This window comes from Amblyraja radiata, chromosome 8 (assembly GCF_010909765.2).
Source record: "Amblyraja radiata isolate CabotCenter1 chromosome 8, sAmbRad1.1.pri, whole genome shotgun sequence".
In the NCBI taxonomy this organism is placed as follows: Eukaryota; Metazoa; Chordata; class Chondrichthyes; order Rajiformes; family Rajidae; genus Amblyraja; species Amblyraja radiata.
The window spans coordinates 43,629,063-43,651,488 of record NC_045963.1 but is presented as its reverse complement, the minus strand read 5'-3'; the positions used below and the strand labels follow the sequence as shown (position 1 = coordinate 43,651,488).

At 45.1% G+C, this 22,426-nt stretch overlaps 1 protein-coding gene across 3 annotated transcripts in view; it reads left to right on the top strand.

Moving 5' to 3' along the window:
- The window catches only part of prkn (parkin RBR E3 ubiquitin protein ligase), an 833,127-nt gene that overhangs the window by 588,522 nt on the left and 222,179 nt on the right, over positions 1 to 22,426 (top strand). The window lies entirely within an intron of this gene.

Genomic DNA, 22,426 nt, shown 5'->3' with positions numbered 1-22,426 from the left:
CATGTGAAATCTTCCACATGGCCGGTTATTACTGTTTTTCTCCAGGTCTTTACTTTAGACTTTAGAAATACAGCACAGAAACTGGCCCACCGAGACCGCGCTGACCAGTGATCCCCATACACTAGCACTATCCTACACACTAGGGACAATTTGCAATTTATAAAACTCAATTAACCATGCCTTTGGGATGTGGGAGCAAACCAGAGCACGCGGTCACAGGGAGAACGGACAAACTTCGTACAGACAGCAACCGTGGTTCGGATCGAACCCGGGGCTCTGGCACTGTAGGACAGCAACTCTATCGCTGCTCCACTGTGCTGCCGTAACCTTCTGGGTCTTCCCCCAGAACACCTCTATATATCAGACAAGGTGGCCCATGAGATTATTGCAGTTTGCTTGCAGCAGCATTATGGTCTTGATGAAACTGTTCATCTCATTGAAGTCTGCAGAACAAGACCTTCTAATCTTATTTCTCCAGTGTCTACCTAAAATCCAGGCAATCTTAACTCTTCCTTTCTCTGCCAAGCAATATCTCATTATTAAAGATTTCAGCCAGCTCAATTCTCTGTGCGCTCTGTCTTCAGGCTTCACTGCATGCCTGTCCCTCCATATATATCCTACCCATATTCAAAGCCACTCCTTTGGCCTCACTATCTCACATGACCTCACCACTTACCTTGTGCAATCACAAGTAAAGCCTTGAGCTGTAAACAATAAGCTGGAGGAACTAAGCGGATCAGGCAGCATCTGTGGAGGGAATAGGCAGACTCTTCAGTCAGAAGAAGGGCTGCGACCCAAAATATCTTCTGTCCATGTCCTCCAAAGATGCTCCCTTACTCACTGAGTTCCTCCAGCCTCTTGTTTTTTTGCTCAAGATTCCAGCATCTGCAGTTTCTTGTGGTTGCAAGTAAAGACTTTCCCAAACTCCTGTCTGCTCACAATCTATATTCCAATCTCCTGTCTGCTCACAATCTCCAATCCTACATTCACATGCTCGTGGCTCCGATAAAGCATTTCTACAAATTCCCTTATAAAACTCTCCAGCCATTTGCCGCATTATTTCTGGGGGCTATCATCCTGTCTTTTTCAGTCTCAAGGTGAGCATCTCCTCAATCTCACAGATTTAGATAGGAACTCAACTCTTGCATAACTCTTACCTACATAACAAGCTGCACTAAGTAGTTTGCATCATTGGAGAACCCCAATTTGGTAATTTATTAATTTGAGATATTCCCATCTATCACTCAGTAATTTAAATTGATCACAATAAGCCCTGATATTTGGAAGTAAATTCATCTAAATATACTTTGTTCAAGCTTTCCATTAGTATATTGATTTCCTCTGAAACTACATACCAGTTAATGGCTGCTCTGTTAATTAGACTGCTTATTTAAAGGGAGCACTTACTTGGCAGTGATATATTTCCTACATGTTCATCATCATGCAGTAAACAGTTTGGCCAAAGGAAGCACTCAGCACCTTTCACCAAACGTTGGCCTCTCAATGGGAAAAGAGAGGTTTTGAGAGGAACCTCAACAAGGAACTGCGGATGCTGGAATCGTGAGTAAATTACAAAGTAATGGAGTAACTCAGCAGGTCAGGCAGCATCTGTGGAAGGAATGTATAGGCAACGTTTCAGGTCAGAACTCTTCAGAATGAGGAATAGCATTGTGGGAAGTTTATTCCTACACTTCCACAAAATGTTCTATGAAATATTTTCTTTGTGCTAATAAGAAATGCAAATCTGTAGGATCTGGGAAGATATTTGAATAATAGAGTGGAGCTCCCATAAAACCAAAAATCCAATTGGGTTATTGAATAGGTTATTATTGCAGGGGAAGCTCATTAATAAAGTGGCACTGGTTAACCCAGGGTTATCGTGCACTATTCTGAGGGTCACATTTAGTCACACGATGTATATATTTATATTGTTGTCTGTTTTTCACTGTATGCTATTTTGAAGGGATATTTTAATCTCAAAAGGGGTTGGATGTGGAGACAAGCGAAACATATGAGTTAATCAGGAAGCAGATGGCTGCATACTAGACTTTAAGGGCCTGTACCACTTGGGCGTCATTTGCGTGTCACGCAGGTGAATTCCAAAATCCTGGGGCGCCGCGCGCAACCGCGCGTCACTGCCTACATCACCACGCACCATGCGCGCGTCATGCACGCCATGCGCACATCACGTGCGCGTCACAACACGCGTCGTGCCCCGTGACGCGTAAATGATGTCACTTAAATTACGCGCAAATTATGCCCAAGTGGGATAGGCCTTTAAGCATAAAAACAATATTGCAAGTCACCCTAATGTAGTTTGTTAAAGTCTCATGGCAACAGCAGATAATGTGCTTGGTGCTGCCTCTTTCAATAGCAATATTGCAGAGGAAACACAGTCAGAGAAACCAAGTGTTATGAAGTCACAGTCATAGAGTTGTACAGCATGGAAATATGCCCTTCAGCCCACTACATCTCTGCCGAGTTATATCCTTGCCTGTTCAAATGCGAGTCTTAAACATTGTGACTGTATCTGATCCACCACTTTTTCTGATCCAGATACCAGATATCAACCTATCGCTCTATCAAAAATTCCATCAAATTCCCTCTAAAATTCCTTCCTCTCACCTGAAACCTTGTTTCTGATTCTCTTGCTACAGGTAAAAAAATCTGATCATCTAACCTGCCCGCGCCTCTTACAATGCAATAGATCTGCTGCTCTAGGTGTCAGCTGCTCTACATCGGTGAGACCAAGCGTAGGCTTGGCGATCGCTTCGCCCAATACCTCCGCTCGGTTTGCAATAATCAACCTGATCTACCAGTGGCTCAACAGTTCAACTCCCCCTCCCATTCCGAATCCGACCTTTCTGGCCTGGGCCTCCTCCATGGCCAGAGTGAAGCCCACCGTAAATTGGAGGAGCAGCACCTCATATTTCGCTTGGGCAGTTTACACCCCAGCGGTATGAACATAGACTTCTCCAATTTCAAGTAGTCCCTGCTTTCTCCTCCACTTCCCAGCTCTCCCTCAGCCCACTGTCTCCGCCTCTTCCTTTCTTCTTCCCGCCCCTCTTACCCTCACATCAGTCTGAAGAAAGGTCTCGACCCGAAACGTTGCCTATTTCCTTCGCTCCATAGATGCTGCCTCACCCGCTGAGTTTCTCCAGCATTTTTGTCTACCTTTGATTTTCCAGCATCTGCAGTTCCTTCTTAAACATGCAATAGACCTTAGTTAGATCAGCCTCGGTCTCCTTCACTCAGGGAAAACAAGCCCAGCCTATTCAATCTCTCCCCATAACTGAAATCGTCCAATCCAGGCAATACCTGGTGAACTCCCTCTGCATTCTCTCTAGTACATCCACATCCTTCCTATGCGGGTCAAGGAGCATCTGTGGAGGGAATAGACTGACCACATTTTGGGTTGGGACAACTTTTTCAGTCGGAGGGAGTAGGGGGAAGAAAGCTGAAAAAGAGAGGAGAGGGTGGGACAAAGCCTGGCATGTGATAGGAGGATACAGGTCAGAAGGGAGGGGGTGATTGACAGATGGGTGGAGTAAGTGACAATATCTAGAGGTGAGAGGGAGATGAAGGAGTGTCCGATAAGGAGAAACAGGGGAGTGAAATGTAAACCCTCTACTATTTTCTCACATGTTTCCCATGGCATTTGAGAATAGATCTCACCTGATTCTGGGGATTTCTCAATGGTTGGTGGTCTCATGACATCTTACACCTCCTACTTTGTAATACCGACCAGCTCCAGATTATCAAAGTGTTCTTCCCCAAACAGACTGTCTTCCATCTAAATACCTTGTTGAATGCAGGAGAGAAGTATTTGTTTAGGACCTGGCTCTCATCACCTGGCTCCCTGCACCCTTGGTTCCTTACCAAATAGAGATATACCACGAGATAGACTCTTTTCATACCTATCCTCTGATATAGAATGAATTGGGATTCTCCTTAATCTTATTTGGCAAGGACATATCCAGGCCCCATTTTTGCCCTCCTGACTTATTTCTTAAGTTCTCTCCTACAGATATTCCTAAACAGGCTTTCTCTATTCCAGATGCCGCTCCCTGCCATATGCTTTCTTTTTCCCAAGATCCAAGCTTCCCAAATCTTATTCTGTGAGCAACTGGTTGTTTCTCAGACCAGTTTGATTGAAATTTGTATGTGCAGTCAAATGTAGTTTTATACTAAAAAGAATGCACAATGCAAAATGAAAGTCTTGTCGGCGAACAGAAATACATTTCTCAAAAGGTGCTAAGACGCTCAACATTGAGCAAAATTGCTCTGACTGCAGCTGCTTTTATTGGAAAAGTGTGGCTAAATATCTCATCCATGTTATCTGAACATATTGTACCATTGACAATACGAAAAGTAATCGGATGCTTCAGCAATTGATCATTTCTGCAACTAAATGTTTCATTAGATCTCAGCACCCACTGCATTTGATTGCCATTATTGTATCTTCCCCCATGACTAACCATGACTATGTATAAACACAGCTGTAATTTCTACATGGTGAAACCAAAATGTATAAAAATAGCCTTTATTAAAATCTGACAATGGGCACTTTAACCACATGTGATTTTCTTTCTATTGCATATCTCAAATTGTGGAGTACAGAGGCAAATAAATAAATGATGGGTCTTTGTCCCAAACATTATGGAGGGCACTGTAAGTTATGACTGTTTACCCTATTTACACCTCTCATAACTTTATATACTTTCATCAGGTCTCCACTCAACCTCTGAAGCTCTAGAGAAAATAATCCAAGTTTGTCAAACCTCTCTCTAATCCGGGCAGCATTCTGGTAAACCTTTTTTGCACCCTCTCCAAAAGTTCTACATCCTTCTTGTAATATGGTGACCAGAACTGCATACAATATTCCAAATCCAGCCTAATCAAAACTGCAACATGACTTCCTAACTCTTTTCTCTTTTATTCAATGCCCTGACCAAACAAAGCAATATAGAAACTTATAAATAACAGGACAATTCAGGTAACAATATAGGCCTTGGTTTTAGACAAGAGCTGGAGATTTTAAGTGTAGGAAGGAACTGCAGATGCTGGTTTACATCGAAGATAGATAGAAAATGCGGGAGAAACTCAGCGGGTCAGGCAGCATCTTTGGAGAGAAGGAATGGGTGACATTTCGGTTTGAGACCCTTCTTATTTAACTTTTAGAGCCATGCAGCATGGAGTCAGGCCCTTGGGGATCTACAATTGTTATAATAATTACTATTATTTCCGAACAACAACAAAGTGAAATAGCATGTTTAATAAAGAAGTCATCCTTTAGAAACTTCACAGAGGTGTAAATGATAAAATCAAAATTGTTCTGGTGAAATTAAACAAGGCATCTTAACAGAGTAATGATACTAATCTTTCTCTTTTCTATGATCACAAAAATACAAATTTATGCCAATTGTTCAGAATGATTCAGTTCATCCCCTTTGCGCAGCTTGTTTCACCTCACTGAGAAATGAACTAGATCAGTGACTCAAACCAAGTTTCACCTAATTTACTGAACTACACTAGTCCGCCAATATCTAGTATGGATCGCGAGGGTATTCATCTATTTCTGATAATGGCATTGGCGTTTCAGCATTTTTAATGTGCATTGAATTATTGGGATATAAAATTGCTTTGTAGATTAAAAGTAAAAATACTGTCAGTGTTCATTTTTTTTAGTTATTATATTTATATTTTGTTTCTGTTGGGTAAAATCACCAGCAACAATTTGGGCATACACTTTGCTGCAGGTTAGATAAACTCCATCCTCTTTATCAATATGTATATGAATAGCCCCAGTATAATGGTTAGAGTATTAACCTCTTGCCACTACTGAATATTTGAGGCTAATGCCATGCATTTTAATGGAAAATTACTGCAAACCCAGCAATCAGATTAGAATGATTTCTGACAGGAACAATATTATCATTAGTATTCATTGCTCCTTATATCCACTAGAGACCACAAATCTACATCTTCGCTTCTAATCTTTAAATCTTCCTTCAGTCTTCTTTGATAACTCTTGGGGCTGGATTTATTGCTGGCAGCACAAGAGCAATGCTACCTCAAAGGAATTATGATTTTTGACCTAACTTAAGCAGTCCATTTAAAGACCTGGCACTAGATGTCCCAGAGGCATAGCGCAGGTTTGGGTAAGTGGGAGGGACATGCTTCAGTTTAGCTAGGTCACCAGAACCATCAGCCTGCTATCTATCTTCCCTTCTGCTTGCAGTAAAATTAGGCTCAGCTGAAGCAGGAACAAACTGCCTCCAGCTATTTCACAGCATCGAAGGACACAAAGAACAGCTTAACAAGAACAAACTTTCATTTCTTAGAACCTTCCATGAATTGAAGTCATCCCAAACACATGTTTTATTATTCATTTTTTAGGAGATCGCCAAAACCTACATTATTTGTCCATCACTAATAAAAACCCAGCTTCTCCAACTGCTGCAGACTTTATGGGAAAGATTTTTTCCGCAACACTGTTGGGTTGACGACTTAAACCCAGGGATTAGTCCCCCCCCCCCCCCCCCCCCCCCCACAAGAGCTGAAGAAGGCCAGGCGTGGAGAGGGACATTGGGTCACGGGAAGATGCACTGGCTGCAACGGGGCTTTGAGTCCAGCTGGAGCTGGAGATGGAGCTGGAGCTGCTGGAGCTGGAGATCGGGGGTAAGTAACCCCAGCCCCAGTCCCAACCCTAGCCCCAACCCTAGCCCCAGCCCTAACCCTAATCCTAGCCCTAGCCCCAGCCCTAGCCCCAACCCTTGCCCCAACCCTAGCCCCAATCCTAGCCCCAGCCCTATTTCCAGCCCTAGCCCCAGCCCCAGCCCTAGACCTAACCCCAGCCTGAACCCCAGCCCCAGCCCCAGTCCTAACCCTAACCCCAGCCCTAGCCCCAGCCCTAAACCCAGCCTCAGCCCCACCCCTAGCCCTAGACCCAGCCCCAACCCTAGCCCAAGCTCCAACCCCAGCCCTAGCCCGAACCCTAGCCCTAAAGTTAGTTTTAGTCATCTGCATCACATTACGTTCCCAAACTTGATCATCTCCACCATGCTGACTCATATCCATCACATGAGTATTTTATGCTCATAACGTGTAAAATAATACAACAATGACCATAATTATCAATTGTAATTGATAAATGAACAGTATGCTTCTGCCTATTCATCAGGTTAACATTGTTTTAGAGGAAGTTGGTGAAAAGTTATGTGAAGGTTACCATTCTTGCTGAAAATCACTACTTTTTTCAGCAGTAAACTGTTACAAAGGTTTAAATCAATGCGTTAAACTGATTATTTGAGGAAGATACTATAATTTGAAAGACTGCGACAAAAATTTGATTTTATATTCTTAAATCAGTTATATTTTGCAGTGTTGTTCATCATAAAAATATGTCGGATATGACTGAATTCAATGGGCAACCCGGAAAAGGAAGAGGAAAAAATAAATTAAATTCTCTAAAAGATTGCGCCAAACATATTTTTCCCATAGTAGAGATGTTCATCTATGTGAAACCACATTCAAAGTTGCAAAAATTTGTTTTATTTTCTGGTTTCTAGAAACTTAAAAGTAGACACTTACTGAAGAATTACCTAGACACAAGGAACTGCAAATGATAGTTTACAAAAATAGACACAGTCCTAGACTCAGTGGGTCAGGCACCATCTCTGGAGAACATAGATAGGTGATTTTTCTGGTCATGACCTTTCTTCAGAGATGCTGCCTGGCCCACTGAGTTACTCCAGCACTTTGTGTCTTTACCTGCAGTGATGCCCTGCATTTGGGATGAATGACCTCCAACTGTCTTTCTTCATGGCAAATGTGATTGCAATTGTTGAAGTATTTATTATTTGCTGCCCATTGATTTTGGTTTTACTATGACTCCAGTAAAATACTGCCATGTTAAGGGCAATTGCACTCACATCACTTCTGGAATTCCACATTTATGGACCAAAGATGAAATACAGTCTGGAACTGAGTTATTGCTGAGTTTGTGCTGATTCGTAGCACTGTCACTTTGCAGATAATTGAGTCGATTGATTGAGTAGTAATAAGCTGGATTCTTGTTGTCTTGCATATTCCTCACCACATGCAAAATACATCTGGGAAATTATGGGAAGATCCCCCGGTACGAACTGGAACCGCTTGAATAGAGGTGCTACTAGTTTTGGCTCTACAGTACTGCAGCTAGGATTCCGTCTGGTCCCAACTATATCCAGTGGTCCTAGCATTATGATATCATGTAGTGTGAATCAAGTTGTGTGAAGACTGACGTGTGTTAGTGAGGATTCTACAGATGGAATTATGGCCTCCAGTTCTCGATTTCCCTACTCTGGGAAAGACTCTGTGTGTTTACACTATCTATTCCCCCAATGATTTTGTACACCTCTATATGGTCATCTTAGCTTTATTCCTTAGCTTCCTGTACTTCAAGGAATAAAGTCAGTCTGCTCAACCTCTCTCCATAGCTCAAGTCCTCAAGTCCTAGCCTCATATATTTTCTCTGTACTGTTTCCAGCTTAATGGCATTTTTAATGGCAAGGTGACCAAAATGTATTCATGTACTTAAATACCACTGAAGCCATGGTGGGATTTGAGCTGGTTTCTCTGAATTGTCTAACTTAAGCCTCTAGGTTTTCAGTCTGGTCACCTAATGACTGTGCTAGTGCTACATGCACATTTTTGCACAATTTATGGAAACAAAGCAAGCACAATTATTGTGAACGGGTGAAGGATCACTCGACTGTTATTTATTTGTCGTCAGGTTGTATGTCCAGACCTTACAACTGGCCACCTTTAAGGTGTTTCTGGGATAATAAACACAATTTTTCCCACTGCAATTTTCTGCCACAATTCACTGCTACTCAACTAAAATGAGGCCACAGTACACTGAGGCCATAAACTCTGATGAATGACTTGGCTACTTTTGAAACTTGGGAAGCAGAAATGCAATGATGAAATAAATCAATAAGACGCTGAGAACATTGCCAGAGCAGGAGTGTGCAGTACATAGTGAAAACATCTCATCCTCTTGCAGCCACTGAAAAATGTATTTTATTTGTTCAGACTGAACATCTTGTCAGCAAGCTTGAGAGACTTGTGCTTCATTTGGACTTTTTCTGAGAAACCTTCAGTTAGTTTAGTTTATTGTCACTGTACCGAGGTGCAGTGAAATTTGTTGCATGCTAGCCAGTCAGCGGAATGACAATACATGGTTACAAACGAGCCATTTACAGTGTATAGATACATGATAAGGGAATAACATTCAGTGCAAGGTAAAGCCAGTAAAGTCCGATCAAAGATTTTCCGAGGACTATAGTCCAACTTGGACACAATTCGTTATGAAACCAAGCTTCACAAAATTTAACCTATTTACCAATCTGCTCAAGTCCACACCAATATTCACCATGCATCACAAGGGTATTTGTTTATATCTGATGATGGCTTTGGCATTTCGACTATTAATTATAATGGATTACTGAGGTATAAGATTTGGATATAGGCAATAAAATGTGTAATGGATGAAAGATAGCAGGTGTGTTGAGGAGGTTAAATTGACTTGCTGAGTGGTGACCAGCGCCAGCAACCTGGATCTGACATGGGAGATCTCAGTTGACACAGGTGTTAAGCAGCATAATCAGCTCACGTAGCAGAAACCAGGAACTACAGTTGCTGGTTTACATAAAAAAGACACAAAGTGCTGGAGTAACCTCAGTGGGTCAGGCAGCAACCCTGGAGAACATAGATAGGTGATGTTTAAGAAAGAACTGCAGATGCTGGAAAAATCGAAGGTAGACAAAAATGCTGGAGAAACTCAACGGGTGAGGCAGCATGTATGGAGCGAAGGAATAGGTGACGCTTCAGGTCGAGACTCTTCTTCAGACTGATGTGGGGGAGGGGGGGGGGAGGGAAGAAGAAAGGAAGAGGCGGAGACAGTAGGCTGTGGGAGAGCTGGGAAGGGAAGGGGAAGGAGGGAGAATTTTCTGCGACCAAATGGCCTGTCCCACTTAGGCGATTTTTCAGCGGACTGCCGGCGACTGTCAAGTTGCCGGCAGTCGCCTGAGAAACTGGGAACTGAAATGGCGACTGTCAGAGTGGAACACACACACACATCGCAAAGGCGGGGGCCAGGATAAGTGGGGGAGCGCTGTCTGAAATTCACAAGGTACAAAGCCAAGGTGATACAGACACACACCGCAACGAATAGGGAGGTTGGCGCTGTAATTAAGACGGCTAGCACAGTGTATGGTAAGTCCTTTAAAAGAGGGGAGAAGGAGGGAGAGGGGGGGAGAAGGGGGGGGGAGAAAGGGGGAGAAAACTTTTAAGAAGCCAGACAACTTTTAATATGCCAGAGATACACAGCTGTGAAGTTTGGCAGACATTTAACATTACCGGTCAGTTTTCCTTGGTTCTGAAAACTCCTGCTTACGTTTTTTCCCCCAATGTGCCAATGAAAATGACCGGTCAGCAAAGGTGATTAACTAAAACTACCTACGACTACGTTGACCACCCATAACTACATGGCGATCCCACTACAACTGCACCTACGACTACAGGATTATCGATGTTCTCCATGGCGATCAATCTTTGGTCGCAGAAAATTTTTCAACATGTTGAAAAATTTGCGGCAACCATACTGAGGCCGCGACTTGTTCCCAGAATGCAGGAACTCCTCTCGACCATGAAGGAGACTCACCAGAGATCATCAGCGAACATGTGGCGACCATGTGGCAACCATGTGGCGAGCGCAGAGTCTCCTGAACTCGCCTATAAAGTCGCCTTACTGAGTTGCTCCAGCACCTTGCGTTATTTTTTAATCAGCTCACGTATTGGGCCAGAGCAAGTTCCAACAGAACACTTTGGAGGAAATTTTTGACACAGCGAATTTTTGACACGTCTGCTCCCACTCCCCCTAGTTTAGCTGTCTGTCAAAGCTGTCAACCTTCTTATTATCGTGTGCATGAAGGAACTGCAGATGCTGGAAGATCGAAGGTACACAGAAATGCTGGAGAAACTCAGCGGGTGCAGCAGCATCTATGGAGCGACGGAAATAGGCGACGTTTCGGGCCGAAACCCTTCTTCAACCTTCTTATTATCTATCTATCTATAATAATAATAATAATAAATTTTATATTTAATGGGCGCCTTTCATACAAAATCTCAAGGACACCTTACATAGTTCGGAAAATAAAAACATATAATCGGAGTAAAACAAGTAATTAAAGACATCACAATGACACAAATTAAAAACAGAATTCAATCCAAAAACAGAAAATCAAAAACACAGTGTGAAGAGAGAGCAGCGGCAACCAATTCGTGCCAGCGTCCACTCTCCCTTCACGGCAGCCATCTTGGACACAGACTTACAGGACTACAATTAGACAAAAAAAAAATCATCCCCCCACAGTGGATAGCACTGTGGAGGAAGGCACAATGTCCAGTCCCCACCCCATGTTCACCCCAAAGTCAGGCCTATTGGGGCCACCGCAATTGCCTCTACAGAGGCCCGATGTCCCTGGCCGTTCTCACCGAGTGATCTTGCCCCGGCGTCGGGAGAGTCCTTTCGGCGGCTGGGCCACTTGGAACGGCCGCTTCCTGGTTGGAGCCCGCGGCTGCCGAAGCCGACAAGGCCGCGCCGGTTTGGAGCACCCAGGCTCCCGTTGATAAAGTTGGCGCCGCCTCTCAACACTGCCGCCTCTACGCACGCCGCCTCTCCGCTCCGCAAACCCGCAGCCCGGAGATGTTGCTCACGGCGGTCCAGCTCGCCAGAGCTCCAGCGCGGCGACCCAGGCAAGGCATCGCCCGCTCCGCTCCGCTCCGCTCCAGCGCTCCAATGCAGTGCCGCCACGCAGGCCGAGGTGCTGGGTGGTTCCCGCCAAGAAACGGCGCTCCAAGCCCGCTGGTAGGCCACGACGACGGGTCGACGGGCAGCCCGGAAAAAAGGCTGCCACACCGACCAGGTAGGGACCTATAAATAAAGTAACACCTACCCCCCCACATTAAAAGACCATATCCCCTACAAACAAAAAAACAGGACTCACTAAAAACTAGAAAAAAAACGAATTTAAGACGGACTTAAATACTTAAATATTTTAAGTATTTAAAATCTATATACTTTTAAAACTCTGTGTGTGTGGGTGCGTGTCATTTTGCCTTTAAAACGTATTTCCTCGAAAACCAGACGCAAAAACGTGGAGATTTTTACATATTTCAGTAGGGATTTAACATGATTTCAGAAATCCACTCCTCTCTAAATTTGCTCAATTATTTACCCAGATTTTGAATTAAATTGTTCACAAAAATCACTTAAAAAAAATAATCACCACTTTCCAGCTGCTGATGTCACAATGCCCACATGCCCACCCTCTCTGTGTCTCTGTGTCCCTCTGTGTGTGCCTCTGTGTCTCTCTCTGTGCCTCTGTATCCCTCTCTGTGCCTCTGTATCCCTCTCTGTGCCTCTGTATCCATTTCTGTGCCTCTGTATCCCTCTCTGTGCCTCTGTATCCCTCTCTGTATCCCTCTCTATATCCCTCTCCATGTCCCTCTCTGTGTCCCTCTCTGTGCCCCTCTCCGTGCCTCTGTGTCCCTCTCTGTGTACCTGTGTGTCCTTCTCTGTGGTGGTTAGTGTATGTTTGGGGGGGATGGTTAGTGTGTGTGTGTGAGAGGTTGGTTAGTGTGTGTCTGACGCCGCAGGCCGCCCTTTCCCCTCACGACCGCGCGTTGAGGGGACGGGACCCAACAGGTCCCACTTGGTCTAGTAACTTATAAAACTCTGATCTTGTATGTGTGTGTGTGCGTGTGTGTCTTTTCATATGTGATTCACATCTCCTCAAAAACCCAACGCGTTAACTGAAAATTTTCAATATTCCGGTAGACTCACCTCATGTTTTCAAAATTCCCCTCATCTGAAAATTTGATTCATTATTTCCCGAGTTTTTTTTCCTAAAATTGTTCATCAATTTGATATATTTTTAAAATCTAACTGCTGAAGTGAGCTGATGACATCACAATGCCTTTGCTCCTCGCGGCAAGCTGCGCAGAATTTTCAACACGCTGCCTGCTGGGCACTATTTTCCAGGAGTGACATCAGCATCCTCCCCCCCCTCCCATCAGTTCTTCAAAAGACACAGAAAGAACGAGCAAGTGGGCTCTGTTCTGCACATCCCAAGATCATCCGAGCACTCACGAGATTCCTGACTTGCTTTTGAAGAACTTTCTCCTCGCGACCTGCTGCGGTATGTTCCATGCTCAGCGAGTCACCCCCTCCCCCGCCCCATCCCTCCTGCTGCTAACCGCTCCTCCTCGTTCCTCCCCCGCCCCATCCCTCCCGCTGCTAACCGCCTCGACACGGGTTTCCAGAGAAATTACTGTACGAGCTCTCTCTCTCTCTCCCCGTGCTCTCTCCGCTTTTCGCAGCCCGCTCGCTCGTTCGCCTGGCTCCCCTCCTCCTCTCCCCCCTCCACCTCTCCTCTATACCTCCTCCTCCTCCTCCTCTCCCCCTTCTCCCCCTCCCCTCTCCCCCTTCTCCCCCTCCCCTCTCCTCTCTACCCCCTCCTCTCTCCCCCCCTCTCTCCCCTCTACTCTCTTCCCCCTCTCCCTCTCTTCCTTCCCTCCCCTCTCCCCCCTACCCTCTCCTCCCTACCCTCCGCTTTACCGCCCCTTCTACCCCCTCTCTCCTGCCTCCTCTCTCCCTCCTCTCTCTCCCTCCCCCTCTTCCCCCCCCTCCCCCTACCCCCCCCTCCTCCACCCCCTCCCCCCTCCTCCTTTCCCCCTCCACTTCTGCCCCCCTCCTCCTCTCCCCCCTCTCACCCCTCCACTCTCCTCCCCATCCTCCTCTCTACCCCCCTCCTCTCTACCCCCCTCCTCTTTCCCCCTCTCTCCCTTCTACTCTCCCTTCCTCCCTCCCTCCCCCTCCCATCCCATCTACCCCCCTATCCCCCTCTACCTCCCCTCCTCTCTCTCCCTCCCCTCACCCACTCTGCCCCCCCTCCCCACTACCTCCCCTCACCACTACCATCTCTCCCCTCCCCTTCTCCCCTCCACCCCCTCCCTTCCCCCACCCTCCGCCCATTCCCCCTCCTCTCTAACCCCATCCTTTCTACCCCCCTCATCTCTCCCCCTTCTCTCCCCCTTCCTCTCCCCCTCCTCTCTCCCCCTTCTCTCCCCCTTCCTCTCCCCCTCCTCTCTCCCCTTCCTCTCTCCCCCTCCTCTCTCCCCTCTACTCACCCTCCCCCACTCACACACTCTCTCCCCCTCCTCTCTCTCCGCCCTCCCCTCCCCCTCCACCCCTCCCCCACTGTCCCCCCTCCCCCTCCACCCCTCCCCCACCCCACTCCCCTCCCCCCCCCTCCCCCTCCCCTTCCCCCCCTCTCCCCCTCCCCTCCCCACTCCCCCAACTCCCCCTCTCACCTCCCCCCCTCTCACACCCCTTCCTCTCACCCTCCCCCTCTCACCCCCCCTCCCCCCCCTGTTTGTGTGGAGGGTGGTTAGTGAATGCCGCAGGCCCACCCACCCCCTCCCCCCCCCCCCCCCCAACGGGTGTCCCTTGGTCTAGTCAACAATAAAATCAATATTTTTATCGTAACTGTAACAGTTTTAAAGTGATTTTAAAACACCTGAATAGTTAAAAGCTTTATTGCAGTTGTGGATAATTTGATAACTGCAACCTGCCCTCCTTCCTCGTAAGCATAAAGTCATTGTTTAGATGAATGCCCCTGCACCGGGTGTAACATGGCAGCGCATTCCCAACCAGGTTACCCAGCATACGTACCACGGAAGGTCATTCTCCAGCATGTGAATGTGGACTCCAGAAGGAGAGCATACTTGACAGAGTCCATCATGTGTTGTGAGTTGCAATGCACACTCACCAATGGCCCTGCTTGGCTGGCATTTACAAGCAAGATTCAGCCCATTTCAGTTTATATCTCTTGTAGTGGATTTTTAATAATGTACTCTGTGTTCTTGACGTATTTGGGATTGAACACTTTACAGGGTAGAGGCCAAGAAATTCACTGTTTTTTCGGCATTTCAAATCTAGAAATTGACTTTTTTCCCAGGAATAGCAACCATTTCTAAGTTGCTTTTCATTGCAGTAAATATTTTGTTTGGGCACATCCAGGCATAAGACCCCAATATTCTGGTGGAATTTGTGCATAGTTTTATTCCACATGCAATGTTTTCCCCCATTCAAAACTTAGTCTTCCTCTTTGGTCTATCTATTGCACTAGAGTTTGACGATTGTTTTTATGTATAGTATTACCTGATCTGATTGGATAAACATATTCCACACAGCCAGCACCCAAGATCAGGGTTTAACGTAGGTCTCTGGCTCTGTGAAGCAACAGCTCCACCAAGTGCGCCTCTGTGCTGCCCTTGCCCAGTGCTTAAACATTCTGCTGACACCTCAACCCCTCCTCACCAATCACTCATCCCAGCATGTCACTGTGCGGCCGAGTGCATCTGTGATCGACGCTACTTTAATCCCAAATGCAATCATTTCCAATGGGGAGCCTGCAACCAAAATGGACATCAGCTGTTGGAACCTGGACAAGGCTGCTTTTGATCATTGAATTACGTGATATTGATAGAGAAATAAGCACATGCCCTGCATTGATCTGCGAGTGGTTTACAGGAAACCTGAGAAGAACATCTTGTCGCATTTCAATTTCCATTCTCAGCCTGGCCCCATCAAAGTGAACCTCCCGCCAACATTACTAGACCAGCGTATGTAAAATATCATGACAGGATAAATCCTTCTTGCTATTGCTTCTGGTCATATCTCTTGCAACCCCCGGTGACATCAGGCAAAACAAATATAACAGTCAATCAATCAAATGAAAAACTTGCAAATATTTAAATAGAATTATCAATTAATGCAACAATGTTTTTACAGCACTGTTAATACTGAGACCTATTACCCAGATAACAAAGTGCTATGACTAGAATTTAAATTACTTCTATGCTTGTGCCATTTGATTTAAGAAATGGTTATTCAGCAACATCAGAACTTCCATTTCTTTATCCTTGTATATTTGACATTGTATTTAGACTGTTTAGTATTCACAAGAAATCCACATAGTGATGCCGTTTGGCAATATTTTGATCTTTCATCATTACATCCTTATAATGCCTCCAGTCTCAAATTAACAGCCATTTTACATCCACCTTGATTCTGTTCTGATACCAGATTCAAGGTCTGTCCCGTCAAGGTCTGTCCCATTAAGACCAAAGTTGGACCCTTGAAGTCTGAAAAGGGTGAATTTATTATGGAGATCAAGGAAATGACAGATGAGTTGAACAGGTACTTTGGATCTGTCTTCACTAAGGAGGACACAAACAATCTTCCTGATGTACTAGCCAGAGGATCTGGGGTGACGGAGGAACTGAAGGAAATCCACATTAGGCAGGAAATGGTGTTGGGTAGACTGATGGGACTGAAAGCTGATAAATCCCCAGGGGCTGATGGTCTGCATGCCAGGGTACTTAAGGAAGTGGCTCTAGAAATCGTGGATGCATTGGTGTTCATTTTCCAATGTTCTATAAATTCAGGATCAGTTCCTGTGGATTGGAGGGTAGCTAATGTTATCCCACTTGTTAAGAAAGGCGGGATAGAGAAAACAGGAAATTATAGACCAGTTAGCCTGACATCGGTGGTGGGGAAGATGCTGGAGTCAATCATAAAAGATGAAATAGCCGCACATTTGGATAGCAGTAACAGGATCGGTCCGAGTCAGCATGAATTTACGAAGGGGAAATCATGCTTGACTAATCTTCTGGAATTTTTTGAGGATGTAATTAGGAAAATGGACAAGGGAGAGCCAGTGGATGTAATGTACCTGGACTTTCAGAAAGCATTTGATAGGAGATTAGTGGGCAAAATTAGGGCATATGGTATTGGGGGTAGAGTGCTGACATGGATAGAAAATTGGTTGGCAGGCAAGAAACAAAAAAGTAGGGATTAACAGGTCCCTTTCAGAATGGCAGGCAGTGACTAGTGGGGTACCGCTAGGCTCGGTGCTGGGACAGAAGCTATTTACAATATGTATTAATGATTTAGTTGAATGGATCACAAATAACATTAGCAAATTTGCAGATGACACAAAGCTGGTTGGCAGTGTGAACTGTGAGGAGGATGCTATGAGAATGCAGGGTGACTTGGACAGGTTGGGTGAGTGGGCAGGTGCATGGCAGGTGCAGTTTAATGTGGATAAATGTGAGGTTATCCACTTTGGTAGCAAAAACAGGAAGGAAGATTATTATCTAAATTATGTCGTTGGGAAAAGGGGAAGTACAACGGGATCTGGGTGTCCTTGTTCATCAGTCCATGAAAGTAATCATGCAAGTACAGCAGGCAGTGAAGGAAGCAAATGGCATGTTGGCCTTCATATCAAGACAAGTTGAGAATAGGAGCAAATAAGTCCTTCAGTTGTACAGGGCCCTAGTGAGACCACACCTGGAGCATTGTGTGCAGTTTTGGTCTCCAAATTTAATGAAGGACATTTTTGCTATTGAGGGACTGCAGCGTAGGTTCATAAGGTTAATTCCCAGGATGGTGGGACTGTCAAATGCTTAGAGAATGGGGCGGCTGGACTTATATACTCTGGAATTTAGAAGGATGAGAGGGCATCTTATTGAAACATATAAGATTATTAAGGGTTTGGACACACTAGAGGCAGGAAACATGTTCCCGATGTTGGGGGAGTCCAGAACCAGGGACCACAGTTTAAGAATAAGGGGTAAGCCATTTAGAACGGAGATGAGGAAACACTTTTTCACACAGAGAGTTGTGAGTCTGTGGAATTCTCTGCCTCAGAGGGCGGTGGAGGCCGGTTCTCTAGATACTGTCAAGAGAGAGCTAGATAGGGCTCTTGAAGATAGCGGAATCAGGGGATATGGGGAGAAGGCAGGAATGGGGTACTGATTGTGGATGATCAACCATGATCCCATTGAATGGCGGTGCTGGCTTGAAGGGCCAAATGGCCTACTCCTGCACCTATTGTCTATTGTCCATTGCATCTGGCTCTCACATCGGAAATGTACATTAGCTTTATGAGTAGGAAAGGTTAGAGGTTTATGGGCCAATTGCAAACAAATGCAAATAGCCCAAAATGCCATCTTGGTCGACATAGACAGCGTGGCCTGTTTCCATGCTGTACAGCTGTATGATTCTGGTAATGAAAAACTGCCCACAGTTGCAAATCCCATTTTCCATTGCCTCACATGGAAGGAGTAGAGAAAGAATGGAATAGAAATGGCACATTTTTAAAGTTTTCATATTAATAAACTCAAGAAGCCACCATCACTTTGCAAGATAATATTCAAGTCATACCCCATCATGACTGGGAAATATGTATTGCTGTTCCTTCATCACACTGCGGCTAGCTCCTGGAGCTGCCTAACCAGCAGCCTTGTGTAAATACCCTTCGCACTCGGTCTGCTGTTTTCTGAAGGGCATTTCAGGACAGGCAATAAAATTGTGTTCAGCATCTGCCATCAAATTTTTCATATCTCATCCAAGTGTTCCTCAAGTGCAGGAATGACTCAGTTAACACACTGACAACTGAGTCTCATTAGCCTTGAATCAGCTGTCCAGATCGAAGAAAAGCTCTAAATGTTTCAGCTCAGGCGGAGATTAATTCAAAAATGAGAAGGAGCTGCATCTGGTCACAGAACGGATTTGATTCAAAGGGCCTGGTTGAGACTAGCGTGGTGTCACCTTTAGTAACTGGGGAGAATAGATTCACAACATGGCAGGTTTCTTCAGATATCTCTTTAAAACATCATAGAAAACAGGAAGCATATCATCTTGAATATCATCTTGAATTCGCACCAAAACTGCTCTATTTAACGAGACTCATTGTGTTCATTAGATTTAGGTTTGGGTTTATTATTGTCACGTGTACTGAGGTACCGTGAAAAACTTTGTTTTTTCATGTGACATTGGAGCAGAATTAAGCCATTCAGCCCATCAAGTCTGCCAATCAATCATGGGTGATCTATTTTTCAGATATACTATACATAAATACAATGAAGGCAAACTCAAGTGCAATAGACAGAGCATAGGGGTAGATCCAGAGTGCAGAATATAGTTCTGATCATTATAATAATAATAATAATAATAATAATAATAATGGATGGGATTTATATAGCGCCTTTCTAGAATACTCAAGGCGCTTTACATCGCATTATTCATACACTCCTCAGTCACACTCGGTGGTGGTGAGCTACTTCTGTAGCCACAGCTGCCCTGGAGCAGACTGACGGAAGCGTGGCTGGTAATCTGCGCCTACGGCCCCTCCGACCACCACCAATCACTCACACACATTCACACACAGGCAAAGGTGGGTGAAGTGTCTTGCCCAAGGACACAACGACAGTATGCACTCCACAGACAAACTTCAATGTCCATAATGGGGTAGAGATGAATCTAGCAGTACCCTCGCTTATAGAAGGTTGATAACCAAGGGGCTGCGCGATTTCAAGCTTCTGTACCTTCTGCCAGGTGGGAGCGGAGAGAAGAAGGAATGACGGGGAGGGAGAAATTTATGATCTTTGATTATGTATAGAAGTAGAGATTCGTACTTTTCGGAGCACTGAGAATCGAAGCACACATTGATAGTGCTGAAAAATGGCACTGAAATGAATGAATGAATGAATGAATGAATGAATGAATGAATGAATGAATGAATGAATAGGTTTATTGGCCAAGTATTCACATACAAGGAATTTACCTTGGTGCTCCGCCCGCAAGTTACAACATAACATACAGTGACAGTTAGGAATGACACATAAAACATTAAACATTAATAATAAAACATTATCTATTAAACATGTGAATTAAATAAAATACCAGAGCAAAAGGAGGCTACAGATTTTGGTTATTGAGTAGAGCTACTACTCGTGGAAAAAAGCTGTTTTTATGTCTGGCTGTAGCAGCTTTGACAGTCCGGAACCACCTTCGAGAGGGAAGTGATTCAAAGAGTTTGTGGCCAGGGTGAGAGGGGTCAGAGATGATCTTACCCGCTCGCTTCCATGCCCTTGCAGTGTACAGTTCGTCAATGGACGGAAAGTTGCAGCCAATAACCTTCTCAGCTGATCGGACTATTCGCTGCAGCCTCCGGATGTCGTGCTTGGTGACTGAGCCAAACCAGACCATGATGGAGAAGGTGAGGACAGACTCTATGATGGCCCCATATAATTGGACCATCATTGCCTGTGGCAGATTGTGTTTCCTCGGCTGCCACAGGACGTACACCCTCTGTTGTGCCTTTTTGACTGTGGAGTCGATGGTGGCCCCCATTTCAGGTCCTTGGAGATTATGGTTCCAAGGAACTTAAAAGACTCCACAGATGTGACTGTGGTGTTGTTGTTAGTGAGTGGGGTGAGGGGAGGGTAAAAGGGCTTTCTCATTGTGCGACCTGAAGCAAGACCTAACAAGATTTAACATCGTGGGAACCTTCTGCGATAGCAGTACGGCATTCGTGGACCACCGAGGACCTCCGTGGCGCTAACGGCAGGTAGTCGTGTGACTTGGTAAGGTCGGGAGAAAATTCAAACATTTTTGAATTTCTCCAAGAGTGTCTTGAGCAGCGTTGCAACATTGTATGGACGCAGATGCCAGTGCGATATCCGTGCGATATCCGTAATGACACTTGCGAATACCGTGGGAACTCCTGCGAACGGTAAACCCGGAAGCTGGACAGAAGGGACATAAGGTGAGTAAAAGAGGTGGTCTCAATATCGCCAATGGACCATGTGTCCATCGAGGACGTCCCACCTAATTGTCATTGTTTGAGAATCTTTTTCACAGTAAGACTTGCAGAGATGCCTCTCAGAAAATCGCAAAGAAATGGGTCAAAGAAAGTCGGAAAGTTTTAGCCATGCAGGTAAATGAGGAGGAAACTCAGCAAGAGAGACAGGTGGAGAGGCAAGAGGAGATGCCAGAGATACCACTGCCTGTGGGCTCCTTGGAGCAGGGAGAGGGTGATCAAGGTGGATTTGAGATTGCCTCCCCAGTAGCTGTTGCCTCCACAATATTCTCAGCAGACGAGAACATAAAGGTTAGATGGCAGAAGGTAAAGCCATATAACTTCAACAGGGAACAAGAGGGTGAACTGGTGGAGTGGTACCAATTCAATGAGATTCTCTATGACAAATCCAGAGAGGATTATAGAAATAGGGAGAGAAAGCGCAACCTGCTGGAGACGAAGGCTGCTGAGTATCCCCGGTGCTCATGTGAGTAACTATAACAATATATTAGTTTATGTACAGGAGAACAATTTAATGTTATCCATGATTTTAAAACATACAATGCTACAGATGTAAAAGTGCTGTTTTTGCAGTCACCTTTAATTTATCTTATAAGTCTGTCTGTTCCCTGCAGCTGCAATGTAAAAGTAGTGGCAGACAGCTTTTACACCCTCTTCGTTTGAAGTGGGAATCATATCTCTTTTAGAGCCATAAAATAAATTATGCATGAGGTCCCAAATTATTCTTTAACTCATTAAAGAGCTCGGGTGAAATTCTGACAAAGTTTTTGAATGCACTTTTATCCTCTTCGCACAGCACATTAAGCAGTTGCTCATATTGTCCTAATTGAGGTCTCCGTTGAAACATGGGCTTAACCCAGTGAGACTTCCTCTTAATTATCTTTTTAATTAATCTCACCCTTCTGCCTTCACGCAAGCGTTTTCGATGCACATGTTGCGCTAATGCATACAGCGCGTCAATGAAAATAACAACCAGCCTGTACTCGAACCAACTTTGTATAGGCATGTCTGCAAATGAGACAATTCTACGAACGGAGGATATTTATATAGCGTGTGAAAAAAAAGTGACATCATTTGTGCCACGTGATTAACTACACTACAGTCCACGATGTTCATTCACGATTAACGGGAAAGATCGGGAGACGGACAAGTCAGTCGCACAAATGACAGAATTGCCGAGTACCGTGGGAACTCTTTATCGTGGGAACACTTTATCGTGCGGAACTCGTGCTGGACCACGACCACTTCACTCGGGTGACATCTTGCTTCAGGTCGCACCGTGAGAACTCGCCATAAGCCCTCCTAAAGTCTCTGGAGTGTAGTAGCTCTGGCACAACGGTGTTGAATGCAGAGCTAAAATCAACAAACAAAATCCTCGCATAGGTCCCCTGGTGGTCTAAGTGCTGGAGGATGAAGTGCAGGCCCAGGTTCACTGCGTCATCCACAGATCTATTGGCCCGAGATGCAAACTGCAGAGGGTCCAGCTGGGGGTTCTTGATATTTTTCAGCTTGGCCAGCACAAGCCTTTCAAGGGTCTTCATGACTACAGAGGTCATTGTGACAGGCCTGTAGTCATTAAGATCAGTAATCCTTGCCTTTTGGGGTGCAGGGACAATAGTGGAGGCTTTGAAGCAGGCAGGGACAGT